Raw genomic sequence first — 16,874 nt, 5'->3', positions numbered from 1 at the left:
GGAGGACCAATCAAACCAGACAGCTTAGCAACCAACACCAAAACAAGATGCGAAAGGAAAGAAACCATTGAAAACAATCCTAATTCACCAAGGGGAGAGTTCAAGAAGTCAGCACGACACAGGGATTCTGCAAAAATAGTCCCAGAAGCCCGTTATCTGTCCACAAAATATGCCAAAAGAGAAGCCAAAGGAAGAAGAACAATCAAAAGTTGTAAAGGAGCTTCATTCATTCAATTTGTAGAAAGAATTGGAGAAAATTAAAATTCCTATTCCATTAACTGAATTAGTGAAGAAATATGATTACAAAAAATAGATTTCAGATTTTATAAATTTATCTCAGAATAATCATGTAGTTGATACAATTATTCTACAAGAAGAAAGGCTAGTGGTCATGTTTGGCCCTCATGTGGAGGAACATGATTCTTCCACTCCTCCTTTTTATATTTCTCTTCTAATGCATACTTTTATTCTTCACAAGTGTATGTTGGATTTAGGAGCTTCTCATCATTTAAAGCCTCTGTCAGTTATGAAGCAACTTAATCTTCGGATTACAAAACCTTACAAGGATTTGTATTCCTTTGATTCAAAAAAGGTTAAGTGTGTGGAACTTATTAAAGACCTTGTAGTGTCACTGGCTAATATTCCAACCATATTGTAATGGAGGTTGTTGTTGTAGATATTCTAGCTCGATTTGGAATGCTACTTTCTAGGTCCTAGGGAGCCAAGTTGGGAGGACTATTGAAATTGGATTTCACTTATGCTATCAATCCAGTATTTGGTGGAGAAGAAAGGAGATTGTATCGGGAGACCAGATTTGTGAAGACTATCACCAAGGAGGGTTCAAGTAATTCTCCTATTTATAGTCAGGAAAAAGATGATTTTTCCTATTTTATGTTGCAAGAATATCAAGAAATTGTTGAAGATACAGAATTTTAGGTTCCTTCAACAATTCAAAGCAAGGAAGTAGTAGTCAGTGGAGTTTGGAAGTTGTATTTTGATGGAGCATACTCAAAATAAGGGAATGGAGCTGGGGTTCTTCTACTTTCCCCAAAAGTTCAGATTATTCCATTTTCTTACAAAATAGAATTTGACTCCATACATAATATAACTGAATATGAGGCTCTAGTTCTTGGTTTACAAGCTGCTAGAAATATGGGCATACAATGTATTTCTGTTTTTTGGGACTCTTAATTAATTGTAAAATAGATCAAGAATCAATGCCAAACTAAACATTTGAGGCTTAGAGCCTATAGAAATAAAATGTGGGATTTAGTAGACAATTTATTTTTTGCTTTTAATATTCAATTCCTGCCAAGGGAAGGAAACAAATTAGCTTACTCACTAGCAGTGGTAGCTAGCACATTTCAGCCCCCATTGAATCCCAAATTGAGATATGAAGTTGAAATTAGAAGTAGACCTTCCATTCCAGATAATATAAAATATTGGCAGTTTTTTGAGGACAAAGAACAGATTCAAATATTTCTAGAAATGGTAGGGGAATTTTCAAATTTAGAGATTGATCAAGAAGATGGAATTGAAGATCTCCTAGAAGAATAATTAAATAATGAATTGCCTTGGAAAGACTCTGTGGAGGGTCATAAGATTGTGCAATTGAAAAATAATGTGATCCCCAGAGGCTTGGTACCCCTGGAAAGATTTTTCAATGCAAATGATGTTGTTGTAAATGCAAACAAACCAAACTAGGAGGATGATATTGAAGATTGCAACCTTGGAACAAAGCAACAACCAAAGTTGGTGAAGCTGGCAAAGGGTATCCCAGAAGATTATAAACAAAGGTATGTAGATATTTTTAAAATATATATTGATGTGTTTGCATGGTCTTATGAAGACCTCAAAACTTATGATACCAACATCATTCAGCGTAGGATTCCTTTAAAGCCAGGAGTTAAGCCATATAAACAGAAATTGAGACAAATAAATCCTTTTCTTTTGCCATCAATTGAAAAGGAAGTCAAGATATTATTACAAGCAGAGATAATTGTCCCTCTCAGATATTCAGATTGGGTAGCTAATTTAGTAGTTGTGAGGAAGAAAAATGGAGAAATTTGGTTATGTATAGACTTCCGAAATTTAAATAGAGCATCACTAAAAGACAATTATCCCCTTCCAAAGATGGATCACATTTTGCAGAGAGTAACAGGGTCTTCCAAGTTATATATGATTGATGGATTTTTAGGTGAAAATCAAGTTGCAGTGCAGGCAGAAGATCAAAAGAAAACAACTTTCACAACCCCATGGGGACCCTTCATGTATGACAAAATTCCATTCGGTTTATGAACATCAGTGCTACTTTTCAAAGCATTATGGATATAGCATTTGTAAGAGAAAAAAAGAAGTTTGCGGGCATTTATTTAGATGATATTACAGTGCTTTCCAAATCTGATGAGGAGCATCTAAAACACCTTCAGTAAACTTTTGAGAAGTATAGAAAATATGGCTTATCATTGAATCCCAAAAAGTCTCATTTCACTTTGAAAGAAGGAAAATTGCTTGGGCATATTGTATCAAAATAGGGAGTAAAAATTGATCTTAAATGAGTGGAATAAATCAAGAATATACCTTTGCCAAGAAGTAAAAAGGAAATTCAAAGTTTTTTGGGAAAAATAAATTTCCTCAGGAGATTCATACCTAATTATGCAGAGATTGTGAAGGAGATCATTGATATGTTGAAGAAGAATGCAGAAGTAAAATGGAATGTAGCTGCTAGAGAATCTTTTACAAGAATCAAAGAAGCTTTTGGAGAAGCTCCAGTACTGGTGAGACCTGATTATCAAAAACCCTTTCAAACCTTTTCATATGCTTTTCCTTTCACTGTTGCAGCAGTGCTTTTGCAAAGAAATCAATATAATAAAGAACAATCAGTAGCATTTTTTAGCAGTGTATTAAGGGATGCGAAATTGAAGTATAACATTTTAGAAAAATAGGCTTATGCTCTAGTTAAAGCTTTGAAATCTTTTAGAATATATGTCCTACAATCTCAAATCATTGCATATGCTCATAACTCTACTGTCAAAGATGTACTGACTCAAAGTGATAGTGATGGAAAAAGGGGAAAATTGATAGCAAACTTTCAAGAGTGTTATATGGACACTAAGCCAACAAAATTGGTAAAGGGGCAAGGGCTGGCAAAGATCCTGACAGAAGCAAAGTTTCAAGCTATGGGGATTAATTTTCTAGCTGAGGTTTCTGAATAAAAAACGACAAAATAAAAAGGTAAAGAGAAAGAACCTGATAATTAAAATCAATATAAGTACATATGGTCTGAATGGTATAAGGATATTGTCCATTATTTATCTTTTCTTAGCTTCCCAACTTCCTTAGACAGAACGAAGTACAAAGCCCTCAGAGTGAAAGCCCAAAATTATGTAATAACGAATGGTCGATTGTATTGGAAAGATCTTGTTTGTGTTTTGTAGCTCTGTTTGACAGAAGGAGAAACTATTGAAGTTTTTAATGAATATCATGAATGTCTTTGTGGTGGTCATTATAATTGGAAAGTAACAGCACACAAAATTTTAAAAGTTGGTTTTTACTTGCCTTCTTTGTTTTCAAATTAGTAAGAAGTTGTGAAAAGTGCTAAATTTTTGCTCAGAAGAGGAAATTGGCACCCTTACCATTGATTCTTGTGTTTGTTGAGGAACATTTCAGATGATGGGGTTTAGATTTTGTAGGAGAAATAAATCCACCTTATAGTGGACAACATAAATGGATCTTAACAGGTATTGATTATTTTACTAAATGGGTGGAAGCTTCCAACCAGGAGAGCAATTGATTCAGTTGTAATTAAGTTTCTAGAAGAGAACATTTTCACAAGATTTCGTTGTCCGAAGAAGTTGGTAACAAATAATTCTCAGGTGTTCAAGTCTACAAAGCTAATTGATTTTTGCCATAAATACAATGTGATACTCTCACATTGTACCACCTATTATCCTCAAGGAAATGGGTTGGCAGAATATTCCAACAAAACTTTGGTAAGGATACTTAAGAAAACTATTGCAAAAAATAAGAAAAAATGGGATTCTTGGTTGAAGTTTGCATTATGGGCAAATAGGTTGACTACTAAGAGATCTGATGGTAAGTCACCTTTTGAACTAGTGTATGGAGCAGCAACCTTGTTTCCCAGTCAATTAGAAAAACTAGTAATGCACTTATTTAGGATGTTGAGGAGGAACCCAATGCACTAACTAGTAGGATGAAGCAGCTAGTGGAGTTGAATGAAAACAGAGAAAAGGTAATGGAAAATATAATTAGCTATCAAGAGAAAATGAAACAGATCTTTGACAGGAAAGCCAGGAACATTTTTTTTAGCCTGGAGATCTAGTTTTAAGATGGGATGTGAGAAGAGAGGATAAGGGAAAACATGGAAAATTTGATCCTCTATGGTTTGGGCCATTCAGAATAGCAGAAATCAAAGCCAATAACACTTTTATTTTAGAAAGTTTGTATGGAGAACTATTGCATATGCATGTCAATGGGAAGTATTTGAAGCATTATTTCCAGTGTTAAATATTTTTACTTTACCATTGTAAATATCGGCTTGTTCATTGTAAGTATCTGGTGAGTTTCTCATTGTAATGTTCCAAGCTATGATATGACACCATGTCCGAAGTGAAGGTACTAATTTTCAGTTCTTAGTGATTTGTTTTAAAGAATTATCCCTAGGTGGAGCGAGATGTTATAGCTCGTTTCTCACTATGTTTTAAATTTTGAAAAAGAAACAAAAAATTATATATTTCAAAAAAAAAATAGTGTCAAGTTTTTCAAAAATAAAGGGTGGATTAACATTGAAATTGAGCATGATGCAAAATTAATATGAAGCATTTGGGTGGGGCCCTGTTAGAGTTTAAAAATTCAAAATTTTAAAGGACAGGTTATTTCGTCAGGCAGACTTAATTGTTGTGTCGGGAACTCCTGATGGCGCAAACCCGAAACAACAAATGGCTTGAGGTTACGTGCCCAGGTGCCTCTGTAATGAAGTCAACAACATTTCGGTTGAAAAACTACCAACGACTCTGATCGATTACGGGATCACTACCAGCGGGCCTTCTCCGTCATGGTAGGTGCCCCCGTAACCCTACAGCAAGCAAGCATGACTCTGCAAGATAATTCACCACGTCATCACTATGTCACCCCATCACATCATCATGTCATTTCAGCCATGTCATCCCATCCCGTACATGTCACTTCAGCATTTAATCCCGTTTTCCCTCCCATTTTTCTGTTTTCTTGATAAACTTCATTTTAGTTTCATTTTTCACATTGTCATTTTCAATTCCCGATGTCCATAACACGTTGCAGTTGTTGTCACACTTGGATTCAAATTAATTAATGCCAACCATTGTTATCCAACATATTCTAGTCAACCAAAAGGAGTCTCTTGTGTATGTTGTAGTTATAAGGTCTGTTCTATTTGCTGCTATAATTCCCCAAACTTATGTCTTCCTTGAGTTCATCTACTAGTTGGTCTATGCTCTTTACCTTGATAAGTGTTTTGTAATGAATGCTTTAGGTGAAAATATCATACAGATATTTGCTCTTTTAATCCAGCAATGTGCACAATTTGCTAAGAAGATAATTGATTTTCTTAATTCCAAGTCATCACATGAATTAAGAGAAATGAAAATTGAGGTCAGAACAAAGTTGGTGCTGGAGGTTAATAAAATGGTGTTGAAGAATTTATATAGAAAGACACTTGAGACAAAGCTGGGAGAAATTAAAGAATTTGTTTTAAATCTCAACACCAACTTTAATAAAAGAACAAGGGCAGGATTTCCTTCATGCTGGGATCAACCGGGAAATCTGCTTCCCTTGGAGACTTATGAAACTCTGCTGGTATAAGCTAAGAGCAAGATTGGCACCTCTCATGAAAAAACGACAATTTTAAAAGGAGAAACGATTGTTAATTATCTTCACAAGTACTTTCAGTTGTTATGGTTGATTATGACCTTTTTAGTGAGAAGCCAACTTACAGTCGAACCACTAATTTCATAATGGCTCACTCAAGGTTTGTAAAGAGCCAGAGTTCAAATGTGACAATATGGAAGAAATGAAGAGAGTGGATATCCTCTATAGCAGTAACAACAAAAGTTGGACCCTCTACAAATGATCCTGCACAAGAATCATAGATCACTCAATGAATAAAAACCACCTGTTGTTTTATGAGAATTTTCCAAAAATGTATTTGTAATAGTGATATAATTTTGTTTTTAATTTATCATAGATAAATTCCTTGGAAGGATTGAATAGACTAAAGTAGTTCAAGTAGTTAGTAGTTTTGACAGTTGACAGTTCCATAATTGTCATCATTGTAATCATCATACAAAAAGAATTTTTGGAGAACCAAGAAGGGTTCTGAGTTTTTGACTTCAGAAGGAAAAAGACTTTTCTGTGTAATGTTTCTCATCTTCTTGGAGATTTGAATAAAGTTTTTCAAAGTGATTCCAAACAGATCTTTGAATGTGACATGTGTTCTTATATTTTTGTGTAATCATTTAATGTTTTTCTTCTATGGGAAAGAGTAATGAAGCAGTTGGTCTTTAATGATACAATTTCACTGAATTCACAATATTTGTAAGTTAAAGTTAAATAACCTTAATATGCACTCCTCTTTTTTGTATTTCCATTCATATGTCTTCCATATTTCTACTAAAGTTTAAAGCAAGAGATTTTTCTATAAGTAGCATGTTGTTCAAAACTTTCAAACATCTTTTTCACCCCTTTACTACAACTTAAATCACATTCATTATCAGAGAGGCCACTTTGAAAGGTGTTTTCATTCCAAGAGGATTTCATAATTATTACCTGTAAAAAAAATACTTTTGAAGTTTCATAATGGGACAACAAATCAATTTTTTTATCATTTTGAATAAATGTCTTGGGCACTGACCTCTACTCAGCCATGGGTTGTCTCCTAAGGTACAACAAGGGTGACCTAGCAAGGGTCCACTTTTATGGTGATGGGATGCGGTCCCTTCCACATCGATCTATCTTTGTCATCCTGCATGCCCATGCTCAGTGCTCACATTCTTACTTCCTTGTATACCTTCGAGATGAGACTTTCAAACCTACATGGATTGGTGGGACTCACCTCCACACATCGATGTTTTTAATTAGTCCATGCAACTCTGTCTCGACATCATTTCGATGCCTATGCCTCGAAGTCTATTCGCACGCCACCCCTTATCATATCGAGTGGTTCGTTTCGGAATACATCACCCCATTTCTTCCTACGCACCTTAGCAAAGTCTCGGGATCTAACTGATGAGCTCACCTGTCACGTGACCCACTTATTGAAAAGAGCAACAAGAAATGTTAAAAATAACATCAAGAAAATTCCTAATTTAAATTGTCCTTGAATTAAATTAGGAATTAAATTGTAATTCTATTCTCATAGCAACTTGTAGCAGTTAACTAAGTTAAGTTGACTTATTTGGCTCAATAAATTTGAATTGGAAGTCTATCTAGAGTCATGTAGAGTGATCCCTAAATTTTAGGGGCCTAGGTTGAGTTTTTATTGAGTTGTAATTATTTAATTTAGTTAAACTAGTTCTAACTATTGGAGGAACAAGTGAGCGATCAAGTGAATTAAATTGGATTTAATTCACATGCAGTGATCAATCAAATAACTAATAATTCACTCATAAATAACTCATGCATGTCAGTTCATAGGAAGACCCAGTTGAGATTAGAGTTCAGGGACAGTGTACTATCAGTTGTATAATTTTCCGAGTTGTACATATGGTGCATGCAATCAGTAGAAGGCCTATGATGGATTGTACAGTTGTGGTGAGGGATTTTCCCAATTAAATATGGGCTAATTCCCTTAGGGATTGCGCAAGGAAGTAGGGGCTTGGCAGGCATAAAATTTGGCTAAGTGTTGACTTGAGTTGGCTTGTGAGGCAGAGAGATAGATTGTACTTGTGCATGAATTGTCCGGGTTGAACAAGCATTGTATTTTCTTCTCAGATGTTCCAGTTAATGAAATATAGATAGTCGGGGTTTTGAGCAATTTATTTCCCCAAATAAATGTTATATTATGTGTGATTGAAATTCTTCCTTTTCTGCGTATTGTTTTCATTGATCAATTTTGATTTCCGCTGAAGAGTAGAGTAGATTCTTGTCTTATGTTTTAGCATTTCACATAAGTTTTTGAATCTACAAGTAAAAATCTACATGGTATCAGAGCTAGATTTGTAGAAATCTCTACATGATATCAGAGCTGGAATCATGATAGAAGAGAAGAATTCGAAGTTATCCTTGTACATTAATGGAGCTCTAGTTCAAGGCAGATCCAGAAGACCCTATGTGCAGACTTCTTAATGAAGTTATAAGGTTGTGAGTGGGAAGATCAGTGAGACAACATTTAGTGACACTAAAGGAAGTTGTGATCATTAATATTGGTAGATTGAGGAGCAAATAGATTCCCCATAAGGAGATCGAGACTCAAAGGGAGTCTAGCTTCAGAGGGAGCAACCTTATGAAAGCTAGTACTTCAGGATATGTGGAGATCAAACTCATTATTGCAATGGTTGCAGCAACAATGCGGAAGAAATAGCAGCAGCAGTATGAGTAGATCAGATTTATCTCATGCATGCAAAGCCATGAGGAGAAAGGAAAAGGTTAGAGACTTGGTGGTTGAAAGGGAGCATGAATTACCTCTCAACATGCAGCCTTAGAAGTAGCCTCAGCAAGTTGTGGAGCTACCACAATTGGAGAAGGAGATAGGAGACCAGAGACATCCACTCAAGCAAAGACATCCAATAGGGGAAATTTTCAATCCAAGTGGGCAGAGCGAGCACATGCAGCCATACCTCTGGGTGTGAGGTGGGGCAATACGAAACCATAGTCCCAAGTGTGCAGAAATTTGGGCAAGGTCCATTGAGGTGTTTTTTGTCTCATGGATCATTACCTTGCTATGAGGGCCCACAATATTTAGTAGTAGTAGAATTAGTTTCATTCAGATACTGAGGAAGTGCAGAGTAGAGTTGACAACAGAGCAAGAGGCTCAGTAGCAGAGTCAGTAGCAGCATAGTTTTCCTAGTAGACGATTGTAGACACAGTTGATTTTATTTATTTTGTTTGGATTCCTTTTTTGGGTTGCAGATGTTGCAATAGCAACAACAACCATGACAAGAGTTGCATGAAAAACATTCCAAAAGTACCGTATCAGGATAGAGTTTAATTCCTTTCTGTTGAGAGGGAGTGTTGAAAATAGCAACAAGAAATGTTAAAAATAGCATTAAGAAAAATCTTAATTTAATTTGTCCTTGAATTAAATTAGGAATTAAATTGTAATTCTATTCTCATAGCAACTTGTAGCAGTTAACTAAGTTAAGTTGACTTAGTTGGCTCAGTAAATTTGAGTTGAAAATCTATCTAGAGTCATGTAGAGTGATCCCTAAATTTTAAGGGCCTAGGTTGAGTTCTTATTGAGTTGTAATTATTTAATTCAGTTTAACTAAGTTAAATCCAGTTAAACCAATTCTAATTGTTGGAGGAACTAGTGAGAGGTCAAGTGAATTAAATTGGATTTAATTCACATGCAATGATCAATCATATAACTTATAATTCACTCATAAATAACTCATGCATTCTAGTTCAGAGGAAGACCCAGTTGAGATTAGAGTTCAGGGACAGTGTACTATCAATTGTATAATTTTCTGAGTTGTACAGATGGTGCATGCAATCAGTAGAAGGCCTATGACGGAATGTGCAGTTGTGGTGATGGATTTTCCCAATTAAATATGGCTTAATTCCCTTAGGGATTACACAAGGAATTAGGGGCTTAGCAGGAAATATAATTGGCTAAGTGTTGGCTTGAGATGGCTTGTGAGGCACAGAGAGAGATTGTACTTGCGCAGGAATTGTTCGGGTTGAAAAAGAATTGTATTTTCTTCTCAAATCTCCTGGTTAAGCAATATAGATAGTCAGGGTTTGAGCAGTTGATTTCCCCAAATAAATATTGTGTTATGTGCGATTGAAATTCTTCCTTTTCTGCTTATTGTTTTCATCAATCAATTTTGGTTTCCGCTGAAGAGTAGAGTAGATTCTTGTCTTGTGTTTCAGCATATCACATGAGTTGTTGAAAATACAAGTAAAAATATACACCACTTCCCCACCAACAACATCCTCCACTAATGTGGGCCTTTCCACACCCCTTTCTTACATCATCCTGTAAGGTTTTACTTGGTGCTTTCCTTAGCCACTCCCACTTGTACATTCGAGTGGGGGGCATTGGGCAGACTTCGTAGGTAGGGCCACCTCTAGGCCAATAACATATCCACCAAGATTTCATGGTCACTGAAATCATCATGTTTTCTCTTGGTACTACCAAGCGAGAACTTTCAGGTTGTGATGTTCGATGGACACCACCTCCAGCCAATGGCACCCTTGTCGAGTTACGTGTAATCTAGCTCATCCCTAGCTAACATCATCTCGCTTTTCCTATCTCGGTGACTTCTTACTCTCATCCTCCTTCATTCTTTTGTTTCTTAACAATGGGTTGACATGTCATGGGTCCACCTCCGACAAATCACAGGACCGTCGAGGATGGGTGTCAGCCACCTCATCCTGACTGACATCATCCTAGTTGATCCCATTAATGCGCAACAAAATCCTTTAGAAAATGCTTTTTAGGTTTCTATCCTTTCCATGTGTTTCTCTGCTCTAGTGTACCCTTGGGAAGTCATGTAAAAATTTGTTGCATGATCTTCAAAGCTTCGTGGTGTAAGTGACCAAATATTCTATGCCACAACTCACTGATGTCTCGGCTCTACACCTTCTCTGCTTTAGTGGTCAAAGCATTGTAGTATTCTACCTCCAATTTCTAGAGGTTCTTCACTCGAACCCCTATCCACTTCACCTGTCCTGTGGCTATGTGATGAAGGAAAGCATTTCCCTTACTAAATATCACATCATAGCCTCTATCCTCCAACATGGAAACATAAACCAAGTTCTTCTTCAAACTCATAACATACATGACATCTCTCAAAGTGAGGGGAGAACCAAACTCCTTGTTAAAGGTAACAGTATTGATTTTGGTTACGCTATACCTCCCATTATCACCCATCTCGATATGCATATGGAGATCCTTCTCCTCCAAGTTATTGAAGAGCTCTTTATTACTGGTCATATGGAATGAAGCTCCATTGTCTAGGTACCACACACTACCCATCATCGATGACACCATGTAAGCGATGAGGGTAAAATCCAATTCGAATTGTGAAGCAAGAGCTTCACCTTCCACTCCTCCTGAGGGATTCTTACCGGCCTTCTTGTGCAGACACTTTGTGGCATAGTGTGCTAGCTCTTAGTAGTGAAATAACTTGATTTTCGACATGTCCTTCTTCTTTCCACCCTGACTGGAATTTGATTTGGAATGGGATGAATTCCCCTTCCCTTTCTTTGCCTTCCTAGCTAAGGCACAGTTCTCCTCATCATCATGATTTGATGAGGATTCGTCTCTCGTGTTCCGTCGAATCTCTTCTTGTACCAAGTCGGACCATAATCGCTCTGCTTCTCCCTCCCATTAATTGAGTCCTAATAGTTGTGCTAGCTCTTGGGAATTCCTAGAAGTGTTAGGCTCACTAGATCATCTTCTACAACAGTAACCCTGACACTTCCAAGCTCATCCCGACATTGGGTGAACTTGGTCAAGTACTTCGGAATTGAGTCGCCCTTCTCCATCTTGATCTTTCTGAGCTTGTCCTTCAGTGCCAACTTCCTGTGGTCACTGCTATTTTAAAATAGGTTCATCAATGCCTTCCACATTGCAAATGGAGTTTCCTTACCATGGAGATTCGAGACAATATGATCTCTAACTCCTTGGATAATCCTTCTTTCCTTTGCCACACACTTTCTCCATTTAGCCAGATCTTTAGCATAATATGTTGGAGGCTTCGGGATATCATGATCTATGAATTCCTTCAGCCCATTGTCTTCCAACACTGCCTCCATCTTGTCCTTCCAAGCTATGTAATTTGAGCTTCCCTCCAGGGCATACTCAAGTCTCAAACCGTAGAATGACATCATGCTGACTCTAAAGTATGAAACTGCAAATTCAATTTCACCTACACAATAAACTCATATTCTCCTCTTCTATAGTGACTTCAACTCTGATACCATGTAGATTTTTATTTTAGATTCAAACTACTTATGTGATATGCTAAAACAAAAGAGATGAATCTACTCTACTCATCAACAGAAATAAAAATTGATCGATGAAATAATGAAACAGAAAAGGAAGAATTTCAATCGCACACAACATAATATTTTTCTAGGGAAAGCAACAGCTAAAACCCATGGTATTTGCATATTGCATTAAACAGAAGATCTGAGAAGAAAATACAATGCTTGTTCAACCCGAACAATCTCTACACAAGTACAATCTCACTCATTGCTTCACAATCCAACGCAAGCCAACACTTAGCCAAATCTGCTGCCTGCCAAGCCCCTACTTCCTTGTGCAATCCCTGAGGGAATTAGCCCATATTTAATTGGGAAAATCCCTCACCACAACTACCCAGTCCATCATAGGCCTTCTAGTGTAACTTGAGCTATGAAATATTGAAAGAGAATGCATATAAGAATCAAATATTTTTGGTATTTTCCCTTTATGAGTACTCTGAACTCAAAACAACACTTGATCAAAATATCATTGTGATGAAACTGATTAAACAAATTCTTAAAGAAATTACTATGCGATAAGCAAACTAGAAATGTAAAACAAAATAAAATAACATCACAACTTGACAGGGGGCCCCCCCATGAGTGTAGGTCTGCTATCATTCAAAGGATCTCTTATGCACACATTGAGAACAAAGTAATTGTATTAATCTAGAACAATATCACAAGTTTGGAAAATAAACCAATGTAAACTTAATAATGCAACTGTGTTTTTGGGTCTTGTCTTACGACATTTACACAAATTTCATTAAAAAACCTCAAGATTTTGATGTTGATAGAAAATGAGCTAATTTTACATCTACAAAATGGATTTAGTTTGACACTCTATCTCCCTATGAATTGCTACTAAAAGAGAAAGTCATAAGAGATTCTTCTTGGACCATATCCTAATGATTGAACAAGTCTTCTACACACTTTCTTAATGTCATTTTGATCCTCTATTGCTTTTGCTTGATCGTTGCACCCTTATACTCAGAGTTTGATTTTGAGTTTGACTCTTAGATCTCCTGATCTATGTAGTCTTCTAGGTCATGCCAATAGGTAGTTTTCCATGTATTGAACATTTTTCATCTTCAGATATCCTTTATTTCTTTATTCATGCCTCACAACCTGTCTAACCATGGATACAGTTGCAGAAATTGACATTAGTTGTGGAATGTTCATAATTCTATTACTGTAGGAATTTTTTCATTATAATTCATAAAGAAACATAGATTCTAAACATGGATGATAAATACCTTTTCTATAAGTTGAAGTGACCTTGAGTATGTTGAGACTACTACAAAAATGATGACAAAAAGGTGAAGGAGATGGAAAAAGGTAATAAAAAAGGAAGCAATTTTAGACTTCAACATTCTGCCACACCAAAGGTCTTGCATGTCCCCTATGCACCAAAAAATCAAAATTGATTCTTATTTCTTCTTTAATGTATGATTTCTGAAGCCTGTGCAAGCACATCCAAACTAGTGCTTTCCTTTTTCTTTCTAATGTTGAAGGTAGTCCTTGGTCTTTTCATCAGAATTTTGCTTAATCCCTTGATTTTGTTCTTAAGAAACTTGTTGTGAACCTTAAGTTTCTTATTTTTCTTATACCAATGATAGATATGTAGGAACATGTTATCATTTTGGGTTATTAATATTGCATTTTGTGCTTTTACTTCTTCCCTTTCCTGTGTCAGGTGTTTGTTAAGAACCTCTAGATCATATATGTGTTGTTTCAAAGTTTCTTCAACCCTGTGCTTGTTCTATAATTTGTTTTGTCATGGAATTTTCACCAATTTCATGTTGAGAAAGTTTTTCCTTGTGTTGTTCTCTTTGTTCCAAGGATTCTACATAATCATAAAATTTCAACTGAACAAGGTCAATTTTTGGTGTTTACCTTGTTAGACTAGTTATTTGAGGAGGTGTTTTATATCCCTCTTCTTCAAGATCAATCATGTCTAGAAATTGTACATTTTTCATTTTTGAAATTCTTCTACTGCTTCTTAATTTTATTCTTGGCCCTTTAATGTCTTGAATTTTTCCTTTGTTACCCTCCTGCTTTCCTTTTTCTACTTTTTCATTCTCTTCAGGTAACTTAGGATTTAGGTTGGCATTCTTTCTTATAAGACTTTGTTTTATGTTTTTATGTTTACACTTGTCAAAATATTGGAAGAGTGGAACATCATCCTCAAATGGGTCTTGTAGTTCCTCTGACTCATTGTGTTCTGGAATTTACTCTTCAATTTTCTCTTTTTCAAGGTTAGGGTTTGAATTTCGTCGACTTTGTCTAACCCTACTGCTTGTTTCTTCCTCTTGGACTTCTACAAAATGATTTCGGACTAAGAAATTTTTCCAATTATCTCCCTTTGTTTTTAGCTGTGCCTCTATAAGGATTTTGATGGGTCTGTGATGGTAAAGGGAATTTTCAATGGATCTCGACTCTCTTTGTATGTTGGATGCGATTTTTCTAAGACTTTGAAGCAGAAAGTAAGGCAAATTAATTTCATTTCCATCGAAAAAATGCATCATGAGTCAGGCATGGTAGAAAAACATAGTTCCAAATCTACCCTCACAAGTTAAAAACTTTTGGATAACTAACAATAGATTTCTCCATTTCCCTTTTAATGCAGTGACTATAATTCCCTCTTTAAAGATGGATAGATCCATATCTGGCTCTGTCAGGAAATGTACCCAGTCATTCTCCTTGATTTTTCTATTCTTGAACCAGCTCTCCCCATTTCTAGGTAATATTGTAGCTTTTGCCACGATAGACTCTGTTAGGATAAGCTTGATATCTCCAATTTCAGCTTTGACCCCATCGAAAGCTCGAGCAAAATCTTTGGTAACCTCTATCCATGCCCGTCGAAATTTTCAAAGAACTAAAGCCATCCTACTTGCTGCAATTGATCTGTAACCCTCATATATGCTAGAAGAAACATAATTCAATTTGGTTCAGAGTGGACAATAATTCCCACTATGAGAATAATTTTCAGTCCTTGATTGTTTCCTTTGACAAGGGTGATAGAAGAAAGGGAATGAGTGCAGTTTGAATGAAGAATTTTCGAAATGGAGAAAAATGAGATGAAGTGGGATAAAAAGATAGCAGAATACGACATTTTATGGAAGAATTCATTTTATGATTGGATTGTACCCTCCACAATTTCCCAGATCTGATTTCATAGGGTCGGTGGAATGTGTTTGATTTGAATCGGACTCATGTGGCCAACTGAGTAATGATGAGAGAATGGGGTATAGCAGTTATGATGATGGGTGTATTTCTCAGAACTTTTATAAGGTTTTGTTTTGATAAAATCATCTATGAATTAAAACCTAAGTTATTATATGAAAAATAATTCAATTATCCTACGTACATTTGTTTTGTGAGTTCCTTCATTGCTCCTTTGTTATGGAATTTTTGATTTTATGTAGATTCAGAATTCAAACTTGACTTCAGAATGATATAAATTATGTTGATGCTTATTATTTATTTATTTTTTCTTGTTTGATCAGGAGAATACTCTTTTATTGATGTTGTTACTTTGAGTGGTGAGTGAAGAAGAAGATTGATCTTCAGAAGTTTTGCTTGCCACCTGAAATTTATTAGAGAAAGAAGGACAAAAAGAAATAGGGACAAGAAAAAGGAAATTATGAAAATCAAAACTAACAAGAAATCTTGGTTTTTAGTTAATAATTTATGTATAAACATGCCAACATAGTTGGTTTTCATGTTTATAGATATATAGATATATATAAAGAAGAATTACAATGAAGTTGGAGAATGAGGAGAAGAATCTCCTTTCTTGACCAACTTGAATTCAAAATTCTCTTGCGAGTATTTGACAAATTCTTCCCTTGTTAGTGGTTTATGATGTAATCTTAATCTATGATCATTAACAAGGAAAGTGATTTGTTCATCATCAATAGTTTTGATTTTGACTGCTCCATTATCAAAATTAGTATCAATATCATAAGGACCAAGCTAATGAGTTTGAAATTTTCCTTCAAAATCTTTGAATTTGGAATAAAAAAGAAGAGCTTGGACACCTTGCTTGAAATTTTTAGCTTTGATAAACTTATCATACCATTTTGAACTTTGTTGTTGCACTATGCTAGTTCTTTGAATAGCATCTTGTCGGATCTCATCTAATGCATTCAATTGTGCTAGCCTTTGCTTTTGAGATTTTGATAGCTCAAGGCCTAATTTAGTAGTTGTTCTGTAGGTCTCCACTTGGAGCTCAATTGGAAGCAAAACTTGTTTCCCATAAACAAGCTCATAAGGAGTATGTCCAGTTGTGTTTCTCCATGTGGTTTGATATGCCCATAGTGCTTCTGGAAGATTTTCTACCCAATCCTTTCTATGCCAATGCAGAGTCTTGGTAAGAATTGCTTCAAGTAATTTGTTGGTGGATTCTACGTGTCCATTGGCTTGTGGATGATATGGAGTAGACTTTTGGTGCTTGATTTTATATTGCTCCATGATCTTTTGAACCAACTTGGATGTGAATTGGGTACCTTGATATTTTATAATTTCTCTTGGAACACCAAAACAAGTAAAGATATCCTCAAAAATAAATGTAACAACAACATTTTCAGTTGCAAATAAAAGAGGTTTAGCTTCTACCCATTTTGTGACATAATTTGTGCAAACAAGTATGTACATTTTCTATTTAGACGGAGGATTTATTGGTC

The sequence above is a fragment of the Pinus tabuliformis genome, chromosome 2_2, assembly GCF_031772625.1.
Source record: "Pinus tabuliformis cultivar Carrire ecotype Pingquan chromosome 2_2, CPIR1, whole genome shotgun sequence".
Classification (NCBI taxonomy): Eukaryota; Viridiplantae; Streptophyta; class Pinopsida; order Pinales; family Pinaceae; genus Pinus; species Pinus tabuliformis.
Note: the sequence above shows the minus strand (reverse complement) of the source record.